The sequence below is a fragment of the Dama dama genome, chromosome 33, assembly GCF_033118175.1.
Source record: "Dama dama isolate Ldn47 chromosome 33, ASM3311817v1, whole genome shotgun sequence".
In the NCBI taxonomy this organism is placed as follows: domain Eukaryota; kingdom Metazoa; phylum Chordata; class Mammalia; order Artiodactyla; family Cervidae; genus Dama; species Dama dama.
Genome location: NC_083713.1, coordinates 76,852,599 through 76,868,474, shown reverse-complemented (window position 1 = coordinate 76,868,474; position 15,876 = coordinate 76,852,599). Strand labels below are relative to the sequence as shown.

The 15,876-nt window shown below is 40.6% G+C and overlaps 1 protein-coding gene across 2 annotated transcripts in view; it reads right to left on the bottom strand.

Moving 5' to 3' along the window:
* The window catches only part of CNTNAP5 (contactin associated protein family member 5), a 984,962-nt gene that overhangs the window by 115,700 nt on the left and 853,386 nt on the right, over positions 1–15,876 (bottom strand). The window lies entirely within an intron of this gene.

The following is a 15,876-nucleotide window of genomic DNA, read 5'->3' as shown; positions in this document are numbered from 1 at the left end:
TATTATAACTGAAATCTGTATGATAGAAACTAACACAGCACTGCCTTTCAGTAAAATAAATTTTAAAAGTTAAAAGTGAAAGTGAAGTCGACTCTTTGCGACCCCGTGGACTAGCCCACCAGGCTCCTCTGTCCATGGGGTTTTCCAGGCAAGAGTACTGGAGTGGGTTGCCATTTCCTTCTCCAGGGGATTTTCCTGACCCAGGGATCGAACCCGGGTCCCCCGCTTTGCAGGCAGATACTTTACCCTCTAAGCCACCAGGGAAGCTAAAAGTTAAAAAGAAATAAATAAATGCCAACCTGGGGATAAGGTATCCTCGAGGAAAACTGAGGAGAAGTATCAAGCTTTACTTACTCTGTCAAGCTCATGGACATGAAGACCTGAAACAGTTATAGCAATGAGGCCGCCTCTTACTGGTTCTAGCACAGACTATCGAAATAAAGTGTGCTTAACTGTTAAGGCAGTAGAATCACTTGTTATATTAAATGATTCCTATTAAATAAGGTCATTCATTTATTCTTCCATTTATTCCCTGGAGGACTCAATTCACTAACAGAGAACATGAAAATAGGGGATGCGTGCCGCTGTGCAGTGATTATCTAAAGTGCTTCAACCAATACTCTTCACCTCGTTACAGGCATTTATTGGTGGTGGGGAAAAGAAGCTGGGAGTTTTTAATTAACAATACTGTACATCTCTTTCTTTATGTTCAATTAATGGACTTGTTTTATGTTCAAACATGCATTTGAAGACTGTTTATAAAAATCACATATTTTAAAAGTCAAATAGTATAGAAAGAGGTGAGGAAACAACCCCTGCCCTGCTCCTTCCTATTTCAAGACCCTGCTCATATGCAGTTACTGTTAGTTCTGTGAATTTTCTTCTTTTTTTCCTTTAAATCTATTTTATTAAATATACTGCTAGTTCTCGACTTATAGATTTTAGACATTACATTACGCTTTCCCACATTGGACAGTGAGGAAGTTTCTTTCTTGCACCCTGGTATCCCGCAATCGAGGTACATATTTTTTTTTTCCTTTTCTTGCATGCTCAGTTATGTCCAGTTCTTTGCAACACCATGGACAATAGCCCACCAGGCTCCTCCGTCAATGGAATTTTCCAGGCAAGAGTCTGGAGTGGGGTTCTATTTCCTACTCCAGGGGATCTTCCTGATTCAGGGATTGAACCCACATCTCTTGCGTCTCCTGCATTTGCAGGCAGATTCTTTACCACTGTGCCACCTGGGAAACCCATAGAGGTATACTACTATGCATTTTAGATAGGCTGGTTTTCAAAGTCTGTACTGTTGTGTCTGATGTAAGTACCACCCTTTGCTGGCATGTATCACTTGTGTGTTTTCTGTAAGAGTTCTCATATTAAGGCCTTATGGTGATATGTTTCATTCAATGCCAAGTTTTCTCAACCTCAAGGCTATTGATATTTTTGACTAGATTATTCTCTGTTTGTGTAGGGGGGTAGTTTACTGCCCTGAGTCTTTAAGATGTTTAGCAGCATCCCTAGCTTCTGTCCACTGTATACCAGTAACACTCACTTCTCATCTTGATGACGAAAAATGCCTTATAATAATGCAAAAGCTTCCTGGGCAGGGGGTGGTGGGGGGTGGGCAAAAAGTCTTATCCAGTTGAGAACCACTGGCCTGCCCTGTTGCTTACTAGGCCTCCTGCATGCTGTTATCCTGAAATGACCTTCCTGCTCTATACCGGATGATTGTTTGCTACATCCCACATCTGTCTTTTTTAAATACTGCTTTCTTTGGGTAGAGCACATTATGGTAGGCTCTACAATGGCCCCAGTGATCCCTACTTCCTAGTATCCATATGCAACCTACCCCCATATCACACGGTTCTCTCTGTCCTTGCCGAGTTTAGGCTGTCAATTAACCAAAAAAAAAAAAAAAAAAACCACATGAGAGTTGTGAGTTAAGTGATATTTAGGGCAAAATGAGGACTATAGCCCAGGAGACAGCTTATCAGCTCTGAGAAACTGCTCTGAAGAGGTGGGGTGGAAGGTCAGTATTACATAAGATTTTATGGAAGTGGGGTATATGCAGTCAAGCACATATTTTGTCATAGGCTCATTGCTAGTAACATGGAGCAGATGTCACTCCTAATGATTTTAGTACTTTTCTAGATACCAGAAGATGCAAGAAATTTGGATCATAAAATATTCTGAAAATGCCCAACTATCTGAAGGGTCCTTCTGCCAGCTTTTCCCAAAGCACAGAGTGCCTCTATCTTACCTCTGCACTGAACTCCCTTGAGGAGTTGCTGAAGGGCGCTGAGCGCAGGGCTCACGATTTAATCCTTGTGGAGGCAAATGGCAGGTGCCGAGTTTTAGGTGACAGTGCTGTAAGAGACGCTGATTTCAGTCTGAAGTACACTTCTTTTGTGTATCTGCCCAATCTTTCTCTCTCACCTCCTTCCCGCCCTTCATCACTGTTTTCTCTGGGGGAAGCCACCTGACTAAATTCGGGAATGATTCTTATATAGCACTAGATAACCAATACATGCATATCAAGCAGAGTTTTAATAAAAGTGCCAAAGCAGTTTTAAAGGATGATGTGAGATAACTCTGCCCTTTTATGTATGAATACATATTTATTTGGATCTTTGGATGAAAGATAGAGTCCTCACTTGAAAGTCATTTTCCCTTAGAATTATGAATATGCATTTCCATTATCTTTGAACTTCCAGTGTTTCTGTTAAAAAGTCATATGCAAGTCTAAGTTTTGATCCTATTTCTAGCAAATTTAGGATTTTGCCTTTGTATATCTTCTACTGTTAATTATGCTATGTGGGGTAATGAACATTCACATTCTTTTATCCTATAAAGTGTTTTCAATTACATCTTTGCTAATGGCCCTTCCCCAACTATTTTCTCTTTCTTGCAAATCATATTGGACATTTGGGGGGGAGGGGTGATATGCTTTTAATGGAGGGAAGGACAAAAACTTGATTTTGTTTTTTTTTTTTTTTTCAGGAAAGGCTTATTGGGGCCCCTACTGTAGCAGTGGGAAAGGAAAACAAACAACAAGCTCCCTTGTTGACAGTGGGCGAGTTGGTTCCTTATACAGGGTGACGAAGGTGTTTAGGGGTCAGGCTGGAAAAGCAGTTTGGGTGGCTTGCCTAGCAGACCTTGTACAGTACCCTGCTTTTGCCCCCAGCCCCCTGCTATTGGTCCAGGTTCCTCAAAATGGCAGTTTTCTTTCTTGATCTCTTTTTAAATTTTTTGTCCAGAATTTGCCCCAACTGTGCAAGCATGCAGTTATTTTTATGGAGAAGTTGGGCTCTTCTATGGAAAAATCTTCCCATCTTTTGCATGGTAAAAGAAAATCCTCACTATGAGCTCTTGGAAGAGGGCAAAAATAAAGCTAGGAATTCAGCTCCCAGTGTATAGAATTCACTTAATTTCTACCTTCAGCCTTGCATCTCTCTCAGCCTTACCCCCATAGCTTTGATCCCTATTGGTTCAATTCCTATAAGCTACACAATAAATTTCTAATCTCATGAGATGAAGGGGAAAAGGAACCTGCTTTCTTGGCAGAACACAGAAAAGTGGGTCGAAAGTCAACATCTCCCTCCGCAAACTTAACACCATTTGCCCCAACTTCATGTCTCAGGGCAGGCTCTGTGGAGCACAAACCAACCCAGGTCTGAACCTCCCCAGGGTGCCTTCCTGTTAGTGTTAGCCTTCAAAGAGGCCTGAAAGGAAGCAGTGTTAACTTCCATCTGTTGCCAATTTCCATCCTATCCTAAGCTCTCTCATTTGTCCTTTTTGTCTTTTTGAATTCCTACATTTCAAAAATTTTAAATTTCTTTCTATTACAGTGGAGCAGTTTAAGAAGAGAGTAACAATAAATGTGTGCCTTTATACTCCACATTCAAATAAGAGCATGCCCTTGTTACATGTGATTTTTCTAAAAAGATTTTTCAGAAAAGTTTTGCTGAGCCATATTCCCTATTATTAATAATAGTTGTAAACTCACTTGCTCTCAGGAGGGAGCACTCCCCCATGCACTATTTCACTTCGAAATTTCAGTTGGGAGTGAATGCTGAGCTTAGCTGGCTAGTCTCAGTGTTGGGTCTTCAGCTAGTCCCTGCAACTTGCATCAGAGAAAGCGGCGTCAGTAAGGAACGAGATTTCTTTTTCCACTTGATAGCCCTGAGTGCTGCAGTGTACACCACCGTGCAGTTCCCAAGTACGAGAGGCAGCTGGCGATGTCTTGTGTTGGCAATGCATTCCCAAACATTCCAGTGGGGTTTCAGCACTCCTCTCTCTGTGCCCCACCATTTCTATCTGGTCCATCTGTTTTATATTACCAATTCTACATTAAAGTATAATCAATTTACACTCTTGTTGTTAGTTCAGGTGTATAGCAAAGAGATTGAGATTACATACATACATACACACACACACATATATATATATGTGTGTGTGTGTGTGTGTGTGTATATATATATATATATGTTCTTTTTCAGATTATTTTCTATTGTAGGCTATAACAAGACATAGACTATAATTCCCTGTGCCAGGTTCTTGTCATTTATATATTTTCTATGCATCGGTGTGTATATGTTAATCCCAAAGTTCTAATTCATCTCTACCCATACCCTCTGGCATACATAAGTTTGTTTTCTATGTCTGTGCATCTATTTCTGTTTTGTAAATAAGTTCATTTATATCATTTTTTTAGATTCCAGATATAAACAATATCATATGATGGTTGTCTTTCTCTGCCTGACTTATTACACTCAGTAATATAATCTCTAGGCCAATCCATGTCTGGCCTTCCTTTTAAATAGAGTCCCATAAGCAAGGCGCTGTAGAGTGAATATGGCATTCAGGACAGTGCACACACATTAAATGAAAGCTAAAGCAAATACCAAAGAGAAACTGACAGGTTTCACGGGAGTGGTGTACACAATTCAAGGAGAGGTTAGAGCATAGAGCAAAACAGTTTATAAAATAGAAGGTGAGCCTAGCAGTGTTCGATCTTCAGCCCCACTAGTTCAGCTGTGTGCTCGTGAACAAGTCACTGAACCTCTCTGTGCCTAAGTGTCCTCGTCTTTAAATGGAAAAGTGGCACAGACTCCATAGCTGTCGGATGGGAATTGAATGAATGAATGCATGTAGAGTGCTAAGCTTGCCGCTCTGCACACATTAAGTGCTTTATAAAATCGGCTGCTATTAACCGCATTCTGGTCGAGAGGTTGAGGGAAGTTTCTTGAGGACTGTGGTGGGAATTTAAACTGGACTCTGACAGTTAAAACTTGTTCACCATTCCCCCCACTTCAGTGCTGGACAGAGGATCCAGTTTCCAGAGTCCTCATTTCTAGGCATCGAGAGGTCAAGCTACTTATTAAAGTGGGAACACATTTTCAATAACTTTAAATTAAGAGCAATAATGATAATCCAAGACTGACTGGCTACACAAAAGGTAATTAACTGCACAGAAAACTGAATGAGCCCTGGGCTTGGGCCTTCTGCTGAATTTGTTCCACATCTTGAGATAAAAGTATTTACAGGTCAAGTGGTCAAAGGAGAATAAAAACATGTCTTTTATCTGAGAAAAGCTTTCTTTGCACTGACTTCAACTACTTTCTTAATCTATAAGCCTCTAATTAGAGTTTCTCAACCCTCTCCATTAGGCTTTAAAAAAGAGAATCAAGGGGCCTCAGTCACCAGCCAGCTCTTTGGTCTGTTTAGTAATAACCCTTCTTTGTCTTTATCCCGCATTTTTCATCCGATTTCCTTCAGACCTTTTACAAACAGGATCTCATTAATCCTCAAGAGCACTGCTGTGAGACCCTTGACCACTGCAATTATCCCAAATTTACAGATGAAGAAACCAAAGCACTCAGGGCAGGCCTTTCTTTCCTCTCCTTACCAGCAATGAAGCATAGGAGCAGATGATATTTCTCTCAATTCTCACACTAAACGCACTCATGACAGTTGTAAGCAACCAGCCCTGATGAAATAAACAATTACTCAATTCCTGGAACACTTCTGAAGAGTGGTTTAAACTTGGAAAGTATGAAAGTGAGAAGACCAAAGAAGCCTCCAAAAAGGATAATCAAAGCAAGCCAGTTCCACAAAGCCCGGCTGCCCAAACAAGCTGCCACTCACAGGTATGTCGCAGGGGACAGGGGAGGATCTCAGGAAAGACATTTTAAAAGACATTAATAGAATCTTTATTTATATTCCTGCCCATAATCACTAAGGTGCTTTCTGGATGTCCTGGGAGGAGCTGCCCTCTCTCTTCAATATTTTGTTGTTCAGCCACTAAGTCGTGTCCAACTCTGTGCAACCCCATGGACTGCCGCACACCAGGCTTCCTTGTCCTTCACCATCCCCCAGAGTTTGCTCAAACTCACGTCCGCTGAGTTGGTGACGCCATCCAATCATTTCATCCTCTGTTGCCCTCTCCTCCTCTTGCCCTCAACCTTTCCCAGCATCAGGGTCTTTTCCAGTGAGCTGGCTCTTGCCATCAGGTGGCCGAAGTATTGGAGCTTCAGCTTCAGCATTAGTCCTTCCAATGAATATTCAGGGTTGATTTTCCTTAGGATTGACTGGTTTGATCTCCTTGCAGTCCAAGGGACTCTCGAGAGTCTTCTCCAACACAACAATTCAAAAGCATCAATTCTTTGGTGCTCAGCCTTCTTTATGGTCCAACTCTCACATCTATACATGACTACTGAAAAACCATAGCTTTGACTAGACAGACCATTGTTGGCAAAGTGATGTCTGTAAACCTATAAAGTCCCCTCATGGAGCCTATGGTAGTCTTTGATTACCACCCAACACTTACTGAGTACATCCCTCTTTCTCCTACTAGATTCAAAATACATAATTCCATCCAAGAATACTGAGGCCAACGATGTGCTAGGTACTCTGTTAGGTGTTAACACTAAGAAAATCAATTGTCTGTGGAAACTAACCTCAAGAATCACCCAGAATCCAGCTACACCATATTATTTTTTTTTTCAGTTTTCAGCATCAAGGACAGTTTGTCCAGCTCATGATAGTTATTAGGGACTGAAAGTTTGTATTCCCCTCAAATTCAGATGTTGAAGCCCTAATCCTCAGTGTGGCTGTATTTGGAGATGGACCCTCTAAGGAAGTAACTATGGTTAAATGAAATTACAAGGGCTGAGCTTTGATCTAATAGGAACAATGCCCTTTCCAGAGGAGACAGTATAGAGCCCCTCCACCCCTCTCTGCTCTCGTTTACTGAGGAAAGGCCGTGTGATCCTACAGCGAGAAAGTGGTGCCTGCAACCAAACAGATGACTTCCCACAGACGTGAACCCTGCTGGCACACTAGTCTCAGATGTTCCGTCTCCAGAACTGGAAGAAAACGCATTTCTGTAGATGGAGCCACCCAGTTTGGAACATTTTGTTAGGGCAGCCCCAGCTGGCAGTAGGTATTCAATAGATGTTTGCAGTTTGAATTGTATTTTGTTATTTTTGTTCACCTTATTTCCATATTAGTCTTTGATTACCACTCTTCTCAAGAGCTTGGCACACAGAGTCAGTAGCTGCCATTCCCTTTATTTTAAAGATTTCCTAGACGCGGGCACAGGTTGTTCAGCCCACTCCACTGCCCAAGGGGCTGGAGGTGAGGGAGGGCATTTCGTAGGCACTTAGCTGTGTCTCCCCAGCTGCATCTTGCTGGGCCTGGTCTTTCAGGATGAAGAACTCTCTTCATCCATCCTATGTATATACCTTTATCTTATGTTTTGTTTTGTTTTGTTTTTTTTCCCTCTCTCTTTCTTTTAGAAACATCAGACAAGTTTCCCAAGGTCTCATTCAGAGGGCATTTGAGAAAGTCGTTCTTAAAGTTTTTTTTTATTTTTTTCTGAAGTCATGTGTTTGTACATCAAATGATGCCATCTGCGCCTGGTGACAGCAGTTTATGTGAAGGGTGGGCACCCATGTCTCATCTTTTTCCTTCCTCAGGGGAATGCCCGATTCATCAGGTACTCTGACTCTAGTGAATGAACAATGTTTATGTCCTCTTTGTATTCAAATTGCATCCAAGTTATCTTGAAGCCTACAGTTCACATGCATGCTCACCCAGGCATGCAGATAATTCATATTATTTTGCAATCATGAGTAAGAAAATACATGGTGTTTCGTATTTTACTGTCTATGCAGCCCATCCTCTTGCATCATCTCATTTGATCTTTATCTTAGACTGATTGAGCTTCTATAACAAAATATTGTAGACTGAATGACCCCAAAATTTTATTTTCTCACAGTCCAGAAGGCCAGCAAAACCTAGGAGCCAGTCAATTCAGTTTCTGGTGAGAAGTCTATTCATGGTTCACAGACATCCACCTTCTCACTGTGATTCCACATGGCAGTGATAGAAAGACAGAGAGAGATAAGGACGGGGAGAAAGAGAAAGAGGAGAGAAAGAGAGCAAGAGAGAAGAAAGGTCTGGTCTGGCATTGACCCTATCAGATCAGGGTTCCCCCTTAGGACCTCATTTAGCCTCATCATCTCATTATTCTAAATACAGACACAGTAGAGTCAGGTCTTTAACATGCCTTTTATGGGGACATGATTCAGTCCAGAGTATTAATAATCCTCAAGGACCTCTGAGCATATACCACAAAAACATTAAGCCCCTACAACAAAGACTAGAGACCTAAGAATCATGATCAAAATCCAGTTTTACTTGTCACATCTCCATTTCTCCTCTCAGGCCCACCCCATGGTATGGTGGACTAACTGAATAATGATACTGGAGATGCCATTTGCTCCTGCCTGTATCACTGTCCTTCCTCTAGAGGAAGTGACTTCTCAAGGTCGCAGTCATATTACTGTGATGTAGAGGACAGAGGTCCAGCAGGACCTGGGATCTCCAAGCAAGAAATGACTGGAAAGCTCAGAAATGTAGCAAATGAGCCAACCCAAACAAAGTCAGGGTGATATAAAAAGCCTTGGGAATTTTAAATTCCAAGCAGCAAAGCATTGCTTGATATAAGCCCAGAGATAAAAGTGATCGGGGTTTAGTAAGGCCAAGGAGACATGCCTTCAGATGCATGCTTTTCTCAAGCTGTTTATCAGAATTCCTGTGACTCTGAGGAATCTCAAGCATATGCCAGTGTCAGAGACAGGTGATGGGGGCAGCATGAAACTTGGAAAGTCTCCCTTGAGGAAGGAGCCACAGTAGCCCTGGCTACAGCTGTTGAGGACTGTGCTTTGAAGACACTCCCTCTCGGGAGTCCTTTTCATCCCTATCTCCCTTGAGTCAGTCTGTTCCATAGGTGAAGTGTCTGGGTTCATCATTATTCCCTCCAAGCTGTGTTCAATCACAAATGCAGACAGTGCATCTTATGAATATACTGACATATGGTAAAAAAAAAAAAAATTATAAAAAGGAAACTGCTGAAGGAAAGTCAGATAGATATACCATTTGGTGTGGGAGGGCAGCTGAGGAGCCAGAGGGAAGGTGACCTGGAGTCCTGTTTGGATTTTGTACAGAAGTGATTTCACCCCAGATTGATGGTCTTAAAATGATCACACATTTTAAATTTATTTTTTTTAAACCTGCCATCAAAGAGTCAAGATGAACAGATGATAAAAGAGTAGAAAAGGGAATTTATTGGTTAAAAAAAAATTTCATAAGTACTGGGAATAAAAAGGAGAAAATGAGGAACAATCAAGACAACTTATTTTATTAACAAGTATAATGTCTGCGTAAAGAACACTGACATCTTTCAGGGACCAATTTAAGAGTCACTACCTCCATGAAGGATTTTCTGACCCTGCCTCCCAGGAAGGCTTGCTCACTCTACCTGGAACAGGCCTCTATGCTAGCCATGACACATGACACATCGTTGCCTGTATTTGCTTTTTTCTTTGTCACTAGACTAGGCTGGTTAAGGGCAGGACAAGATCTTGTCTATCTCTGTCTCTCCTACACATGAAATAGTGCCTGCCACACGGAAGGTGCTCTGTGAATATTTATTAAATGACAAGCTTGAAGGAGAACTTCCTGGTACTGAAGGAAGGCAGAACCATCACTCAATAAAATGCTGTGAAAGTTAAATGTCTCTTCAGAACATTCTCATCTTCTCTAAACCTCCTCCTTCTACCGCTCCCTCTCCTCCAATTGCCATTGCCTGTGGTCCCAAACCCCAGGTTCTGGAGGCACAATTGCCTTCTCTTTCCTAAGGACTCTCTGACCCCAAAATGTCTCCCTTTCTGCCTCTGTTCTGCCATCTCAGAAATTAAAATCCTTTTCTTCCTTTAGGAAGAACCTGTTTTCATTTGAAAAGACAGCAACAGCTTAACCTGAATGTCTCTAACTGGAGAAAATTCAAGAACAATGATAAAGGACAAAAGAGAATTCTAAAGCTGCCAGATTAAACCCTGCCAAGGAGAAATCTACAAGCATGGCTTTGAATTCCATTGCTCTGTCTCCTCTGGCCTGGATGCCCTTATTAAATACATTTGCAAGCCAGGAATTTTGTTCAGTATTTATACAGCTCATCTACTGGTCTCCAGGCCCTGGCTTCTTAACCCAGAGTGCCAAAATTGAAGCCATTTTGTATGATGCTGGCCGTGTGCATTTTCTTCCTCTTGAGAACAAAGAAAGACTCATTTTAAGAGTGACCCTCTCCTCATAATTTCCACTGGATTCCCAAAGTTGTCTTAAATCAAACGTTAAGAAAGCTGTCCTAACAGAAAGCATTTCCTTCCACCTCAGAAGGTGAATCAATCCTATTATAAAATCCTTTCCATTGCCATACACCTGAAACTACACAACATTGTAAATCAACTATATACCAACAAAAAAGCTTTTAGATTCCTGCCAAATTTACTATCAAGTTAACTACCTTTGCTTTCCTAATTACTGTCCCAAAATTGACTATCTTTGCCGCCCTACTCTTTCTTTTTTTTTTTAATCTGTAAGTATTCTTTACTTCCATTAATATTTTTGGCGGCATATTTTCCACTGAAATGTATCAAAGTTGTATTAAAAATATTTCTAATTTGCTACAATTCAGTGTTCTCCATATCTTTCTCTAGCAATGAGATTAGTGACCTAATACTATGAACATACTGGGAACCCATTGTAGGAACCCTTATTTTCCCAGAAAAAAAAATCTCTTTTTATTGATGTTGCTGTGGAAGAAATGAAGGTAATAATAAAATCTTGGCTAGTGGGCTTACTATTTACAAAGCTGCAGTAATAACAATCGTGTACGAATACTATATAGGATTTTCCAATATCAGCAGCACATCTCTACACAGTAATTCATCTTTCTTAACAACAGCTTTATGAAGGAGACAGGTATTGTTCTCTGTGACTAAGTGAAGTAAGTTAGACAGAAAGATAGATATTCTATCATATGATATAACTAACTTATAAGTGAAATCTAAAAGAATAATACAAATGCACTTATTTACAAACTGGAAACAGACTCAGAAAACAAACTTCTGGTTACAAAAGTGGAAATGGGGGTGGGGATAAATTAGGAGTTTGGGACAACAGATGCACACTATTGTGGCAGGTGGGTTCATTACCACTCGCCCCACCTGGGAAGCCCAACTTACGGAATACCAATTCTTAACTCCTTATAGAAGCATTTCCAAGTCTATGACTGAAGCTCTAGTAAAAAGAAATATAAATGTAAGACTACATAGAAGGGGAAAAGAGAATCGCAAAGTCTAAAACTTGCCAAAAAATTAAGAGGTTATTTTTCTCTGCCATCTACTGCTAGAGTTCCTATTATAGTTTCTCTAAAAAATCATGTAATTATTTTTTGAAGACCTCCAATGACAAACTCACTGTCACACAACATATTTTCCTGTTTATTTGCTAAGTCATGTCCGACTCTTGTGACCCCATGAACTGTAGCCCACAAAGCTCCTCTGTACATGTGATTTTCCAGGCAAGAATACTGAAGTGGGTTGTCATTTCCTTCTTCGGGGGATCTTCCTGACCCAGGGATCTAACTCACATCTCCTGCATTGGCAGGCGGATTCTTTACCAGGCATATTACTCTACAGTTAGAATTTCTGAATTTCTAGTAAATTCATCCTTAAAGTTAGGCAAAATCGAACTTACAGCTAGATTGCTTGAGAAATCCAGGCAACTGAAGTCCCTTTATCTAGACTGTCTTTGAAAAAGCTAAAGGTTGTGTTTGAGTCTCTCTTCTTTCTTGTTTGAGATAGCACTGTGTCCTGTATTCTGCTTGTTTTGGTCAGTCTCCCTGGGTCCTGATCCTGGGCAGGGGGACTAGTAATGACCCAGAGACACAGTAACCCCACTCCTGGACATATACCTAGATTAAACCATAATTCAAAAGACACGTGCACCCTTATAGTGACAGCAACAACTATTTACAATAGCCAGGACATGGAAGCAACCTAAATGTCCATCAAGAGATGAATGAATAAAGAAGATGTGATACACATAAACAAAACACTATTACTCAGACATAAAAAAGAAATGGAACTGGGTAATTTGTAGATGTGTATGGACCTAGAGTCTGTCATACAGAGTGAAATATCAGGAAAATAAAACAAATATCATATATTAATACATGTACGTTTAATGTAGAAAAATGGTACAGATGAACCTATTTGTAGGGCAGGAGTACAGACTCAGATGTAGAGAATGGACTGGTGGACACAGGGGTGGAAGGGAGGGTGGGATGAACTGAACGAGTAGCGTTAAGATATAACTAGTGGAATCCTCCTGTGTAGCCCAGGGAGCTCAGCTGGGTTGTCTCTGCTGACTCAGAGGGCTGGGACTGGGGGGATGAGAGGGAGGGCCCACAGGAAAGGGGTATATGTATGCATGCATTCCATTCATTTTGTTGTACAACATTGTAAAGCTGCTATGCCTCAGCTAGAAAAAAGAATGAATGAATGAGCACACATCTTAGTGGTTTCTCTGTAGGAAAAAGAGATGGCAGGAAATGTCTAGCATCCTGAATCACTGAGTCTTCCAGCACTACCTATTTCAACAAGAGTTTCCTAGAACCTTGGGGTGGGAGGAGGTGGAGGTGGGGAATAGTAATTCTCTGAATTACTGAGTGAGGGGAGGGAGAACACTCTATTACTAACCACAGCTTGGAAATCCATTTCCTATATATTAGACTGATCTGTAAGACTTTTACACCAGCCCTGAGATTTAAGCTTAAGCCAACAAACACAGCATACATATCTCCTTGCTTCCAGCATTTAGCCAGGGTTTCAAGCATGTAAATGCCTTTCGAGTAGGTAGAGTTTTCAGTGAAGTGAGGCTTTAGAGTATAAGAAAATAGAGGTTAAGGCAGAATTCATGAATGCCTTCCAACCAACAAGGACCTACTATACAGCATAGGGTTAGTATAACCAATAAGGTAAAAGAATCTGAATATAATAGATAATGTATAGCACAGGGAATTATACTCAATATTTTATAATAACCTATAAGGGAAAAGAATCTGAAAATAATAGATATGTATATATAACTGGGCCTCCCTGGTGCCTCAGAGAGTGAGAATCCGCCTGCAGTGCTGGAAACCCAGGTTCAATCCCTGAGTCGGGAAGATCCCCTGGAGAAGCGAATGGCTACCCACTCCAGTATTCTTGCCTGGGGATTTCTGTGGATAGAGGAGCCTGATGGGCTACAGTCCATGGGGTCTCAAAGAGTCGGACACGACTAAGGGACCAACAAATGAATTACAGAAAACTGTTTCATATATAACTGAATCACTATGTTGGACAGCTGAAACTAACACAACATTGTAAACCACATACAATTCAGTTATAAAAAAGAACGTCTTCCAGTTAAGCTTATTTAAAATGTGCTGCTTTTCAAGCAATTTATTTTAAAATATATATATATATATATAACATTTTTAATTTATCCCTTAGGCTTCAGACTACCTACTCGACTTTAGGAGGAAAGACTGAAACCCAGCTCTTCTCACTGTGGCGTTTTAAGCAAGTCATTGAAGGTCTGTCTACAGGCGTAGGGCTTCCCTGGTGGTTCAGTGGTAAACCCTCAGACAGAGGCGTCTGGTGAGCTGCAGTTTAGGGGGTCACAAGAGAGCTGGATTTGACTTAGTGACTAAACAACAAATAACAACAACTATATGCATTAGATTCTACAAACCTAAGATACTGATTATATTAATACCATGAATCACACAGGATTATTGTGAGGCTTAAGTGCTTTTTACATTAATTAGAATTGTGCCCAGGTGTACAGTTTATATATTTTATATATATATATATATATATATATATATATATATATATAATAGAGTATACAAAGTAATAGATATGTAATCTGATATAGTTATTTTTGATATGCATTATCTGTATCCATAAGAAAGTGTATCTGAGCAGGTACTAATGTGCCCGTAGAACCATAGCCAAAAGATGCTCTGGACGAAATCTTTCATCTCAGTTCTCTGCAACCATCTGACTATAATTCAATCACATCAGAGGAGAAGGATCTAGTTTAGAGGAAAGATTGCTGGTTATCCAGAGACCCGGCATCTGGCCCCAGTTGTCATGAGTTAGCTGGCTGGCTTAACTCATGGTTAATCAGTTAATCCGTGCCTCCGTGTCCTCAGCCAGCCTTATTGACCTTACAAAGATATTATAGTGGCAAGATTAAAAAACTGACATGCTGCTATAATGGTCCTAATCATATAAAACCTGCTAATAAATGTCTAATAACACGCAATGTTTCCCTTTTCTCTTGCAGAATCTCTTAAGAGACTTGGTTGACCATTCGTTATCCCTATTTCTCTCTTTTTCCTTCCCTTCCATGTTGCTTTTAGAATGAATGAGTCCTTTAGAGTTAGCCGTGGTTACTACTATTGTAAATCAGGCCCCATTCAACCCATGGTCTGAACATTATTCTTAATTTTCTATGTCATAAAAAGCTGGAAAGCAAGATGATACATAGAAGAATAAATCCAAGGAAAATAAAGGAAGATAAATTTCTAGAGTTTCCATATAAGTTCTAAAGAGGGCACAGAGTATATCCCTGGCTTCCTGTATGCCACCATCCCCACCCCCATAGTCCATCCCTGTGATGGATGGTCCAAAAGCCCAAACTCATCTCACTATATTGCAGGTTACAGGAGAAGAAAGCCATTCTTGATCATAAGAAAGAGTTCCTTGAGAACAACACAATATATGGTTCTCCACCTCTGCCCTCTTGGACTGTGCTAACCATTCTCTAGGATTTTGATCTCAAAGTATCCTTGGCCATGACTGCATAAATGATTCTCATCACTGCAGGGTGGAATTAAGTCATACGAGGAGGGAACCTGGCTTCTGCTAACAGACATCAAAATGTTCAATGTTCATGTCCGTCAACATTCCTTGTATGAACTGGATTCTCATCCCTTTATTCTTCTAATCTTTGTGTATTTCACTTTGCCACATTCTTTCCAACACCGGATTCCCAGCTCCCAGCCCCACACTCCACAAGGTTATGACTCACTTATATCGCTGCTCTTTAAGACTGAGGCAATCACCATCTATTAATACAGCCTGCATTTTTGCCAATTGTTTTAACAGCCCTCAGTAAAGGATCCTGCAGCATAGATGACAGGATATATGTGATGCGTGTCCTTCTGAAATTCAGATATGCTGATGATCTCCTTTATTCTTAATGGATTCCAGCACAGAATAAATAATAAAGAATGACTGCTACATAGTTTAAGTAAATTAAAATCAATGCGTTTGCAACTTCGGCAGTGAATTGACACGGGACCTGAGTACCAATGAAACTCATTAGGGAAAGCACAACCAAAGGTTGGTGTGGAGATCTGGAAATAAGCTGCCCAGTGGGACCAAATTAAAACTGAAATTATGCAGTGTTCTG